Below are 13,622 nucleotides of genomic sequence, written 5' to 3' on the forward strand. Positions count from 1 at the left end.
CAATGGTGTTTTCTATACTATTGAGAGCAATTGAATAGAGGTGAGGTAAAGATGCACTGTGCACTGTGGCAAAATCACCCTCATTCACACCTGGGGGAACTTGGAATTAACATTGTAAGGAGACAGTTCCCAGTGCACCTGTGCTGATGTTCAGCAGATCATAGGTATGTGCACCCAACTTCATTTAACTTAAAACCAGGAAAATCAAGCTCATGGTGGCGCATCATGGAATCACCAACATTAGGAGACCCTGTTTGGAAACCATGAATGTCTCAACCAAATTTCACATTTAAGTATTTCACAATATAAGTGAAAACGTTGGTGATCCATGAGTCAAAGTCAATAGAGGTCATCCTGTGGACATGTCTACCCTCTTGTACCACAAGAGAGCGGAGAAGTTAAAAAAAAATGGACAAAAATGCTGATGTCCTTAGAATGCACACACAAAGACATCTGTGGCCAAAAGCTGCTTTTGTTTCTGCTGCATTCATTTCTTATAAAAATTCTGCCAGATACAGGATGTGAAATAATCTCAGAATGGATCTAGATGTAGTTTAGTAAACAGTGACTCTGCAAGATCCCCAGTATGTGCAAAATCTAAAACCATTTCTGACACATTGCCTTTAGATGGGAGAGGGTGCCAGAAGTATTGTAGGGATTTGTTTACAAGAACAAAGAAAATCACAACTGCTGCAGTGTTTTTACTCGGGCAATACAGTCACTGAGTTGTTGTATCTGAGAGTTCCGGCGGGGGTTGCACATATAGCGTTTGCTGATTGTAGCAGGTATTGCAGCTACATTTGTCCTCGTATGTAGAGAAAATGCTTGGCTAACCCGTTTGCACGGTCAGCACAAAATGTGATTGACGCAGCTTTTTCTTTCCTCCTCTTTTGGCAAAGAAAAAGTAGATCGTTGTGTAAATGCCCTATACTAGACCAAACTCATACCCTATATCTAAAATATGATCTTTCAAATGTGAGACTTGAGATCAAGGTTGGATTTGTCCACAGCTGCCCCACCTCTTCTGGATGTCCTCCCATCACTGCAAAAGCTTTCCAAGCCCTATAGCTGCTCTATCTCCCCTGTGACAGCAGCAGGAGTGGCCGCAGTAATCCAGTTAGAGGAAACTCACTCACTCCGAATAGCAGTCACAGAGATTATTCCTCTGGGTAAAATGGCAGTGTACGTATTTGTGCATCTGTGTGTGTGTGTGTGTGTGTGAGAGAGAGAGTGTGTTGTGGCATGTGTGTGTGTGTAGGTCTCAAGGGAACATGCAATGTAATCACAGGAGGCGATTACCTGGTAGCAGTCAGGTGTGTGTTGCTGTATGTGTGTGCAAGTCCTAGGAGAGCAACACAATGTAATCACAGGAGACTGTTATTCAGTGGCAACTGAGGTGAGTGTGTGAGTGTGTGTGTGTGTGTGTGTGTGTGTGTGTGTGTGTTATTTGGTTGCAGTGATAAGAACGTATGCGCTGAGATAAAATTACTGCTCTGCAGATAGGTCAGAGAGGCTACAGCGCCACACACACACACACACAAACACGCACAGCAAATCTAACCCTGTCAGCACTTTGTGTGTAAAGTGCACTTCTGTTTGCTGTTGATATTGAAACTTTCTCTTTGAACAACAATTCAATTTTCATGGAATGACTCTAAATAACCAAATGTAGATCAAAAGTGCCACAGTCAAGAAAGCTTTTTCTGGAATTTCACATTTTCATATAGATTGAATTTAGATAACACAATACTGTTTGTACCAATGACCATTTGTCAAATCCCTCCGGCAATCAGAGATCATTAGAACAAAGCTTAGTGTGCATTCAGACCGGGATCAGGCACTGTGGCAAGTTGTAGCAGGGTTGTTTAGGGTCGTAGCGGGTGGGAGGGTCACAACACAGGTAGATTATCAGTTTTAGTCCATGAATCCACCTGGATAGTCTCAGTTTCAGAGACATTTCAGGCTTTCTGTGGAGGTTTGGAGTGTCTGATTGGCTTGCGGAATGTGACGTCGGGCTCCGTTTTCCCAAAAGTTGAATCTGAATCAACCTTTCCTCTGCACATTTTGTCTGTGACACACCCGCAGCACGGACCACCAGTGCTGAAATGGACTCCCCACTCAAATAAATGGGAAAAACCTCAGTTTTCGCCAGAGCACCGGATCCTGTCTGAATCCAGCCTTACCAACCACAACGAGTCTTCAAGGTTTTTTTTATTTATATTTTTTACTTCACTGCAACAGCTACACCAAGTCAAATTCCTCGTAAGTGCAAACCTACTTGGCAATCAACCTGATTCTGATTCTTGTGTTTCCCGCTAAGTTTTGATTGTCTGTTTCATCCTGATTAGTTTCACCTTTCTCTGATGATGTTATCCTGCCACAGAGTTCCTAATCAGCTGTTAAATTAACCTAATAACCTAAATAACCTAATAAACTTGCTAGCAAGAGAAAAATGAATGCCTGCTTTGTCTACTTCTGTCTGAAATCAAGGGCCCAATCAATTTTGCTTGACAAATCATTGTGGGCGAGTTGTGGTGAACGGCCATTTGCCGTGCTAGAGTCTTAATGAGATTTCTACTTCTTTACTGGGAAGATCCTCTGGAATTTAAATGAAAAGCAGAATCAAGCAGGAACCTGAAATGTAAAAGGGTACATAATGTCAAATTAACAATAAACCCAAGGGGAAATATCCACACTCCCTGTGACCTCGTATGCAGGAAATTCATTCCAATTACAGCAACACAGTTACATGGATACACCAATCTTGTGCTATAAAGGTCTTTTCATACAGGAACCAACTCTCTGCCTGCGTATCCACTTGTAACAGTGGGCTATAATTACGCTCCTCATTTAAATAGATGGGCAGAGAAAACCTCCGCAAGAAAACGTCAGGTGCCATGGAAATTCAGCCACTCTTCCTTTGTCTGTAATCCATGCCTTGCCCTGATGTATTGATATTGTGGATTTTCCCATCTTTGTTTCATCCTTGCTTAATTCTCTAATAAAGACTAAAAAAAACACTACTTAGCAACATCCTCTTTTCCTTTTCTCCTGTTTTCTTCCTCATTCGGTGACTGCACAAATGTCGGTTACTTTCAGTTTGCACGATTCAAAGCAATGAAACGTGACTTCATGAAAACGTGCTTTTCAGTCATGTTGTCTTGTGTGGATTGCCACATTGGGGTCTTTCTCTGAGCACATGCTATTTTTGAATTCCAGTCACACAAATAGCTCTCGTTTGTGGCAGTGATGGCTGTGTAAAAACCTCTCTGTAGCCTTTGTTTCTTTACTTGCAAATGTTGACTTTTATCTGAACTTTAATATCTGATTTTATTTCTACCTCTCCTTTAATTCTTAACTTTTATTTCTTCCTTTCAGAATAGATTAAATACAACCGTACCTTTATAATAAATGTTGAAAATTGTATTCCTTTTCAAAGAGAAACCCTCACTTCTACTCCTCAGTTGCACTGAGTAAGAACTTAGCCCAGGGCTAAGGACAACCACTGACTCTGTCGCTCCACACAAAAAAGTAATAAAAGTCACAAATAAACCAAGAGCCCCAGCGAGAAAGAAAAGGAGATTGCACAACTTAAAAAGATACGCTGCAGGGCAGGACACAAGTGGAGGGAAACAAAGCAGCAGCTGCATTATGACATTTTAAAGGACAGCCTTGCAAATTTAAGTATCAGACTATTAGAGCTTCCAGGCAAGCATCCTTCACCTGACTGTGGTGGCTTTGCTTATAACAAAGACATTTCATACACTCAAGCTTAAGTCTTGTTTCTGTTGAATTTACGTCCATATTTTTTCAAGGAATCTTTTTTTTAAAAGGTCCTTCCTTTATTTATTAACAGCACTTTCTGCCTTTTACTTCCAGTGTTCTCTAGTCGCTGCCCATTCTCCATCGGTCTCTCTGAACATGCTGGACAATCCAAGCAGTTGTGTCATTTGTGTTATCAAGCGAGGCCGCTGTCATTAGGCACAGTACAAACATCTAACTGAGGTCCACATGAATTTATGTAGAGTATCTAATGCATAGGGTTGTTTAGATTCTCAGGAACCAATATGGAAGACACGAGTTACAGTTTCTAGTAAACTTTAACAGTAATCCGGGGCTGTGATCGGGATTCAGTGCTTTATTTGCCCTACCAGCTCAACTACTGGGAACAATGGTTCACAGCCTTTGTCCACACTTGATTGGCCATCTTGATCCTCAGCTGTTTGCTGATACCTGGGCCTCTGACGTTATCTGGCCAATCTTTCCATTTGCAGTTCTGATATCAAGCTATTTTCACTCACCGAATCACTAACCACAGATCAGATTTAGTGGTTCTGTGTGGAAAGCCAAGATGCCAGCTGTTTGGATGACACTACAACCAGTATACCTAGCACAATTGAAGATGCAAAAGGTTTCTCATTTTGCACATTCCCAACCTCAGTTCAACCCCAAACGGTTCCAGAATTGCGGATCTCTTTGGCACAGCTGTGTGTAATTCCTGTAAAGTATCAACTGCAAGAACTAATAAAACAAAAAAAACAAAAAAACCTCTGCTATAGAAATATGCTCAGGTACAGCACCACAAATAAAGATTGTGCCCTGTGTATTAAAAAGCTGGTTATGCAGAGAGTAAGGAGGTAGGATACAGTAGCTGGTACTGTTGGAAAATACATTTCAGACATAACTAGCATTTATGAAGATGGAAAGAGAAGAAACAGAAATTGAGTTGAGTGTGGCAGCGAGTCTCAGCAGTAATCAAAACCTTCTCAGAACCAATTAGCATAACACTGAACAAAGCAAAGCCCACAGTAGTCCTGTAGTTATGTCACCAGTTATGAAACTACAGTTTCATCAGATTTCATAAGAGCTTTGCTAATTACATTAGTAAACACTATTTCTGAAGTTCATAGCGCTGTATTGAACACACATATCATTTTGAATTCATGTTTGCGCTGCGCGCCTCAGGCATATAGTAAAAAGTGAAAAAAAAAAAAGAACTTTTCTTCAAAGACGGGAAACTGGGTTGAACTTGAATCCGTTGTATTAAACTAATGCAAACATGTAGACCGTGTTTCGTTTTTAAAAGCCTTTGTAATGCGGTCACTGTTTCTGCAATGTACAGTACATGAAATGGATTAGCATTTTTATTATATTATCACTGTACCAGAGACCCTCTACTGGAATTTCATTGCATAAGAGCACTTACCCTGAAATCCCATGGGCCTTGAAGAATAAAACCTCGAGCACACCTTGCAGTAGCAAAGCAAATCTGAGCCACATTTGGATTTTCCAAAAGAGGTTTAAACTCTTAAATGAAAGCTTTATCTGTCCTTGCGTATTTTTCAACCTCAAGAGTACATGGTCTCAGTTCAGCAATGTTTCTGTTCCTTTCTCATTTTTGTGTTTTTACGTTTTTTTAGTTTTTTTTATGATGATGTTTGTTGCAATTTGGGTGGTTTTTTTTTCTGCATTATTTCTTGTTTTCTTTTTGATTCCCATTTCGAATGGTATGATAACCCTGAACCCACCAAAAGTAATTACTAAGGTGTTTGGAACAAAGAACAAAGAACCATAACTAAAGTCACATGGGCCAATAGAGGTCACATAGAGATATATACAGGCTGTGTGCATTTTCTGTGGATTGAACTGTGATACAATAACAGTATTCACACTTAGCAACGCACAGAAAATATGTTGTAGTGTAAGCAGTCTAAAAAAAGTGATTGTCTTGGGTCTGTCCTATTTAAAAAGTCACATTCAGTGTTAAGGATCATGATATTATAGATCCTATGATGGAAAAACAGTTTTCATCTTACATTGGCAGTGGTCTGAAAGTCAAAATACACAACACTCAGAAGTAAACAATTCGACTTGACCTGTTTCTCTTGGCCCGTATGACAGTAAAGCTTCTGAGCTTCAACAAACCGGCGCTGCATGGAAGATGGATTGGAGTGGAAAGATATTTGGTTCATTTCAAAGCAATTCGCTGTTCATTCACAGGTATCACAGATGGCAAGCTGAGAAATTCCCATCGGAGCAAGGAAAAAAAAAAAATCACACACACATTTACTCTTGATTGCCCTGAGTCACCCATGTAGAGAGCAAACACACACACACACACACTACACAAACTACACACACACATTACTCTTGTTCATCCCAGTGCCCCTTGGCCCCTAAAGGTATTGTGGAAACAGCACACCCCCCTTCCACCCACGCTGTCTCCGGTGGTTCCAGACTGTGGGGGAGACTGAGTCTGACAAGGTGCCACACTAAGTTCACTTGTCTCATGTCTGATTGGGTGTTGTGGTTGGCAAGTGCCCTGCAGTGATTGGTCAGTTGACTTGAGAGCTCCCCATGGCTTCGGATAACATCAGTTGAATCTTAGCAAGTCTGGCTGATTGTCAGACCCACTTCAACATGACAATACAGTGGTCCCTCGTTTATCGCGGGGGATTCATTCTAAAAATAACCCGCAATAAACGAAATCCACGAAGTAAGTTTTACAATTATTATACATGTTTTAAGGCCGTAAAACCCCTAACCACACACTTTTATACACCTTTTTACACGCATTTTGTACAGTACTCCCTTAGCCAATTTAGGACGCAGAACAGAATGTGCATTCATACTGTACAGTACGCTGTAAAAAAAAGCATGCAAAATGACACAAAAACCGCGTTATAGCGAGAGACGACTGTAAAGTCAAAATGTTTATCATTTAAAAGCTAGAAAATTGAAGTATTTGAAGTAATTGAGTACTAAATGGAACCCTTCAGACTTTGGCAGCTTTAAAAAAACCCAGATATCTGCATTTGTGCGAGTGTGTTGTAAGAGGCTAAATGTGATACGAGGCTAAACATGATACAGGTGGTCCTGTTTCAATGAATATCCATGAGTGTGAAGGCTCACCTACTAATTTATGACAGTGAGGATGACTAGAAAATGTAAATATATATATATTTACTGGATGAATTCAGATTGTTGGTAGTGGAAAAAAGAAAAGTCAAGAAATCACAAGTATTAGGGTTCATCCTCTGGTGACCATGGATGCTGGTACCAACTTATATGGCAGTTGATCCATAGTGGGACCAAGTTGGACTGAGAGATCAAGAGTTACACTAGTCCATTAAATTTCTATATTTTATGTGTTTTTTGCTAAACCATTTCTCTCAGCTTGGACGGTACTGCGAGTATTTTCCCAGATGACGAATGAATCCATACTTTCACTGTCACTATGTACTGTCACTATGTACCGTAAGACATGGTCACTACCTGTTTGCAGTAATTTTGAAAATCACTGAGAGCAGTTACAGAAGTGCAGTTGATTCGGTGCGATCTAGTGTTCAGTAGCCATGTGTACTATGTGTACCACGTGATGAGACCAAATGATGCTGGAGACTCAGCTATGACACTTAAGTGGAGAGTTGGTCTTTGACACAGCAATGCCATTTCCATTTCCTGGAGACACTTGAATATGTGTCAATGCTGTCCAGACTAAAGCAACATCAAATATGGAGAGGGTGTCTGTCTCCTGAACCTGAACTGGGTTCATCTGGTTCCTCATGGAGCTTGTATCCGCTTATTCACCTTATTAACTTTTGTTGAGTAAAACATAGAACTCACAGTGATTTATTGCAATGAAGCGAGTGGAGGTATTAAACTTCCACTGAGATTTGGCTTCCGAAGGATTTGACAAATCTACGTTCTGACACAGGCAATATTATCATCTTTGCATCAGTGTTAGTACGTTCTGTAATCCTTTTCCCTGTCTGTCATCTTCCTCCCTGCTGGAACTGTTTGAATTTTACTCCCACTGTTCTGTTTGACTCTGTGGCCTATTCAAAAAAGCCAGTGCCAATTATCAGAGATACCGTTTGAAAATAACATGCCCGTTATTTGCTTTGTAGAAAATGAGCAGTAAAAATTCTCACTGATATGTGATGGCTGGGGGATTGATGAGGATAACTATCGCTGACTGGGAGGGTGATAATGACAAAGCAGGTGCTGGAATAACATTAGTCAGGTTTAAGTACAGTACATTCTTTGGTCGTCATACTGTGAGCACCATGGACAAGGCTGAGGGATGGTTGGAGTTCATACACACTTGGTTTGAAAGGATGAATCTTGTTTGTTTAGTTGATCCCCTAAATGTTCAGCTAGTGCCACTGACAGGATGGATTGGCACAACATGTTGGCACCTTACCGATGGTATGGTGAACAGAACCATTAGGTATTCAGTCAGTTCTATTTGGAAAAGAGCAAGCACTTACTTACTTGTGAAAAATTCTTTGTCTTTAGCAGATGCCATTGTTCTCTCCGAGGAAACAGTCACTTCTTAAACACTCGTCATGTGTCGTGTGTAACTTAAAAGCAAGATTAACACATTCATGTCTGTGATCCCTTCATTTTCTATGCAGTGCCATCGTCATATTAAAATTGATTTGTCTAATACTTTGGTTTATGACTAAATACATGCAAAACTAACTATTCCCATCAGCCTCAGCTGTACATGGTACTCATTCACAAACATACACGCTAGTATTGCATATAGTGGTGTTTGCATATACACGTCCGGCTCCCTTCTGATTATTTGAGTCTAAATATCTATTATATCAATCAATCATATCTACACTAAATGTTTGCCACAGTCAGATGGCTCAGAGGCCTTTTCAGTATATTTTTTTAATTTGTTATGCTTTTACATTGTAGAGAATAATTTTTGGATGTCATTTTGGTTGAAGGATTTGTAAAATATAAATAATGTTTTGTACATGGAGAATTAAATACTGCACAATGGTTCAACTAGATTGACAATTAAAAGGGCAGAAACACATTCCTCTGAGCAACACTTGTGAAATAAACTGGAAGCCTTGCATCAATCTGCGCAGAATTAAACTGGAACAGGTTCCTGTTTCAGTGTGAAGTGCACAACAATACCTCTAACAGGCTGGGAATTAATTGTTTAAAGTTTCAAACAGAAAAACAGAAGGTGGGTGTAGTTGACACTATTGGGTTAACAAAATATCAGCTTGTTATTATGAACTGAAAAATCAGTTTAAACTGCTCATTCCAACCACAGATTAGCCTCAGAGGAGCTGAAGAAAAACAGGTTATCAAAATATTTACAGAAATTGATGGATAGCTATTATGATGGTCATTATTACTCATGATGATGCTGGTGGCGGTTGCTAGGACACTGCGATGCGACTTCAAAGCCTGTACGGTGGGCTTCTCGGCAACTACCATGGGGCAGTGGGCGTCCACAGCCAGCTGTCCACTGTGCTGTGTCATGTGTTTGCTGTGGCTGGTTGGAGAGGAGTGTGAACTGTCACATCCACACGGTGCCCACTCATCCAGAGAACACCACTGTCATGTCCCCTCAAATGGAGGAGGGGGATACAGACACTTTATAGGTCTGTGTGTGTGTGTGTGTGCTGTTGTGGATGTGATTGAGACGCTGTGATGTCAGAACTGCTGGACTGTATTATTATGCCTTCAATCTGCTGTCCAGCTGCACTTCTGATAACAGATGTGGTTCCGCCTTTGTCACTGTGTGTTCATCTTTGTCTTCTGCCGCTTCGTGAACCGCAGTCTGTCCACATCTCTTTCTGTTCCCGTTGTTTCTCACTTCTCACACCTTGTGCCTCTCTTTTATCTGGTATATTGGATTTCCCATGGCAAAAACATAAATCTCATAATGTTCGAAATGCTTTCATATCTTACCGGGAGACTTGAATGGAATGCAGCGGTTGTTAATATTATGAGTAACAAGTGTGCCTTTCCCTATTGTAACAAATAATAAAAAAAAAAGATCACACCACGCCGCCCCGCAGTGAGGCAATGCTGCCGAGTGAGTGAGAACGAAAGCGAGCAGAGTTTGGAATGACAGCTGAGGTTTCTATCATAGGAAGTGGAATATTTACTTTCTACTAAGTGATAAGGTGTAGTACTACTGACAGCGGAAAATGTGGAAAAAGGCCACAAGACCAAGGATCTTCAACTTGTCCAAGAGCCAGAACGTTTCTACTCAGACACTGTGGGGTTGGCCTTTCAAATTAAACACGTTATTGTTTGATATTTTCCCTTTCTTCATTCTTTGTCACTTATATCAGTGTGAGCAGACTCTGAGAACACATGGGAAATCCATAACAATCCATTGTCTTGGGCTGGATGTGGCCAGTGTTCCTTCACTTGACGGCCTCTGCAGTGGGCGTTGCTGGAAAACATCATGCTGTGATTTGCAAATACACCTCGTGAGATGTGACCATTTAAATATACAGTACATGTAGCGGGCACAAGATTTTTCAGGTAAAACTTCAGCTTTCTGCTGATCTTTTTTCAATCTAACTCTTGAATATAAAGGATTCAAACTAATAAACTAAGAGAGGCAAATACCTGTAGCCATGGTAGCTGAACACATCAAAATTGCAGCAGTTGAAGCGTCTAAATGATTCTAAAAAATATAAAATAAAATCTCATGAATTAGAAAAAAACCTAAAATGTTTATTTAAATGTTAATGTGCAAGACAAAAACTAAATCAAAATCAAACAACAAGGCGAGAAATTAATTTGTTTACTTCTGCTTTCATACAACACAATACTTTTGTGTTCAGCCCCCAACTGTTATCCAATTACGCTTTCTAAAACAGAACAAAACAAAACTCCTAATCACACCCTCCCCTGTGTTCGGAGGCCTCTCATTTTCACTGCGCTCATTAGAAGAATCACGTTTGACTTTGTAAAAGTGACTTTGAGTCAATCACAGGGTATTTATCCCGCTTCACCTCTGAGCCGTACAGTACATACAGATTCACAGCAGGGGGGGTGCAGCTCTAATGAACCAATTAATTTCTGTTAGAGACATGATATACTTTAATTGGATTTTTGAAGTCGATTTCCTTCTTTTTTTGTCGCTTTGCCTTTTATGTTACAATATGTTTTGGGAGCTGACTGAATTTCAACATGTATCCCAAACTGTAAAAATGACTTTCTGTTCTACCCTTTGCTGTCCCTCTCTGTCAGACTGATTCGTTTGGGTCCCTGCACTTGAAACCCCAAGATATAAAACTTAAAATATAACAGGAATAAATGCATTTAAACAGAAATGAAATGCGGCTTCTCTTCAAAACAATTTGCACTCCAGAGTCATTTCAGCTGTGCAGTTTTGGCCCTGGGGCATAGCGTGCTCTTAGTGAAAAATAACCCAAGAACGGAACTTGTACTCTCAACTCAGCTATTCCAGCATCCACATTAACTTCTATGACAACTATCATCAGTAGTGGAACTGCAGTTCCTCTGTCGCTGCACACTTGGATAGCTTTTACAGTACTGTACAATATCATGTCTGGACAAACAGAGTGAGATACGAAGATTGATACCACTCTCATTTTTATGCAGATAACTGAAGTCAGAAAGTTTTACGCTTGGCTGAGGTGGAAAAGTTGGTGTTTCAATAAATGGAACGTACATGGAGCTGTGTGATCTCAACATCCAAGGAAGAGAAGAAACATAGATTATTGTGGGATGATCAGAAGACTGTTACACCTATTAATTTAATGATTCATTATATTTTCTGCATTGTTTGTCACCGTTTGATCATGTTAATTATGTATATTTTTGCACCTTCTTCTGCAATGTCATAATGTCACCCAAAAGAAGAACTGGTGGAATGAGATTTGTGATACATTTGGATGCTTTTTTCCTGTGTGTGGGAGAGCTGCAGCATGTTCAGTCGACCCGACAGCTGTCAACCCGAACTGTGAATGAGCCGCGAATGTGTTCCAATCACTAATCCCCACTGTTTTCCCAGGGAACTCTTTTGTTTTTGACCAATAAGTTCTGCAACAAGATTCAGGGTGGTAATTGATCAGGATGGTGGTCCGTCGCTGTGTCCCGTTGGAAAAGGTGTTTCACAGGGGTGGTGCTGTGAAAACAAATAGTTTTAGATGAGTATGTTCAATGCTTAAAACTTTGAACATTAAAATGATTCCAGGCACTGCGGTATTCTTGGAACAGAACCGTCTTGTCTTTCTCTCTCCCAGTGGAGTCCATATTTAGATGTTTGTACTGGCTTGTCTGATAGTGCCAGTGACTGAAATAGTGGTGGGTAATAATTACCAGGAGAACGAGTGGCTATTATTATTATTATTATTATTATTACTGGCTGTCTTCCTGTGCCAGTAACTATGCTGGAAAGAAGACAATGACGCTCTAATTACACAGGTAAGCTCGGGGTAGAGGAATGCTGATGATCTGGAGAAGGATTTTTTTTTTACTTTGTTACTTGATACGATCCAGGCAGGAAATGTTGAGTGAGAAAGGGGAGGGTGACAGTCCCCAGTCAGGCTTAAACCAGGGGGTGTTGTTGTTCCACGTATGTGTCTGAGGGCCAACAGACCACCATGATGCCTGAAGGATTCTTCCTGATAATTGACTGTTGGAAACCATGAACCTGAGGGGAGGTATTATTCAGAATAACATTTCAGAGTCATGAAGGGCTGGGAGGGACCAGACAGAATGGAAATAACTCCAGGGAGGCATTAACATGCCATGTTGGATGTAATCCTCGTTTGATCTGGAGGACCAAGGACTTGTTTCCTTTGTCTGCCATGATCTGTTTGGGCTTTAGTTTATTGAAATGTCCTCCCTGTCTTTTTGTCTTACTGTCAAATGCTCAGTGAATGGAGCTTACAGTACAGTCAAAAAGGCATTACCTGGTTACTGATCACACTGCCCAGTATCACTAGGAATTACATTCATTGTGGTGTTTAACTTCACAGATAAATTGTGTTCACTGTGTGAGTTTTACCTGTAAAAAGCTAAGCTATGACGTTTCCAGTCGCACCTGTCCTGAGGTCACTTCCTGTGACTCTTACGCCGACCTGGTCAACAAAGGTTGCCCTTTGTTTCTGTCTGCTCTTCCATCAACTCGCTCTCACCTGACCTGTTGGGTCTCTAAACATCAGATGCAGACCTGCAAAGAAAGGACGGGAAAGGATCACGGCCGCAACAAGCGCACCTGCCTATCCAACCTCAAAACCCCTTTTGATTTTCTATTCCACCCCATTAGCTTCACGTGTCTTGCTGTCCTTCCATCTGTCTGTGTGTTCTTTGGTTTTAGTGTCGGCTTGTCTCCATGCCAAGCATTCAGGCCTGTGTTTTGCCCTTTTGGATTTTTTGACCTTTTCTTGTATTTTGGGATTTTCTGGACCTTCTCTTTTTGACCTCTGCCCTGCCTCAGCAGCCTGTAAGTCTTGTGTTTTGTGTTATCACATTTCTTTTTTAGACCGCAGACGCTCTGTATCCAGCAGCATCTGCGTTCGGGCTTGAGTTACCTTACTTGCTTTGCACCAGGGTGTAAACATGTTTATAATGTATCCCCTGTGAATTTTTAACATGCGGGCTTATGGAGATTTACTCGTTCTGTAGCATGGCCGTTTGAAGAACGGCACTTTCAGGCACTTGTGCATCGCCTTTTCTTCACAGATTTCCGCTTGCTGTGCACACATCCCAGTTACCAGATAAATTTGACTTTCCTTACATAATACGGTTTACATAATATCGTAAACAGTGAGTTGGGCCATTTATCCGTGTGCACCGAAGAACTTTGATAGAAGAAA

The sequence above is a fragment of the Larimichthys crocea genome, chromosome I (assembly GCF_000972845.2).
Source record: "Larimichthys crocea isolate SSNF chromosome I, L_crocea_2.0, whole genome shotgun sequence".
NCBI classification, from domain to species: domain Eukaryota; kingdom Metazoa; phylum Chordata; class Actinopteri; family Sciaenidae; genus Larimichthys; species Larimichthys crocea.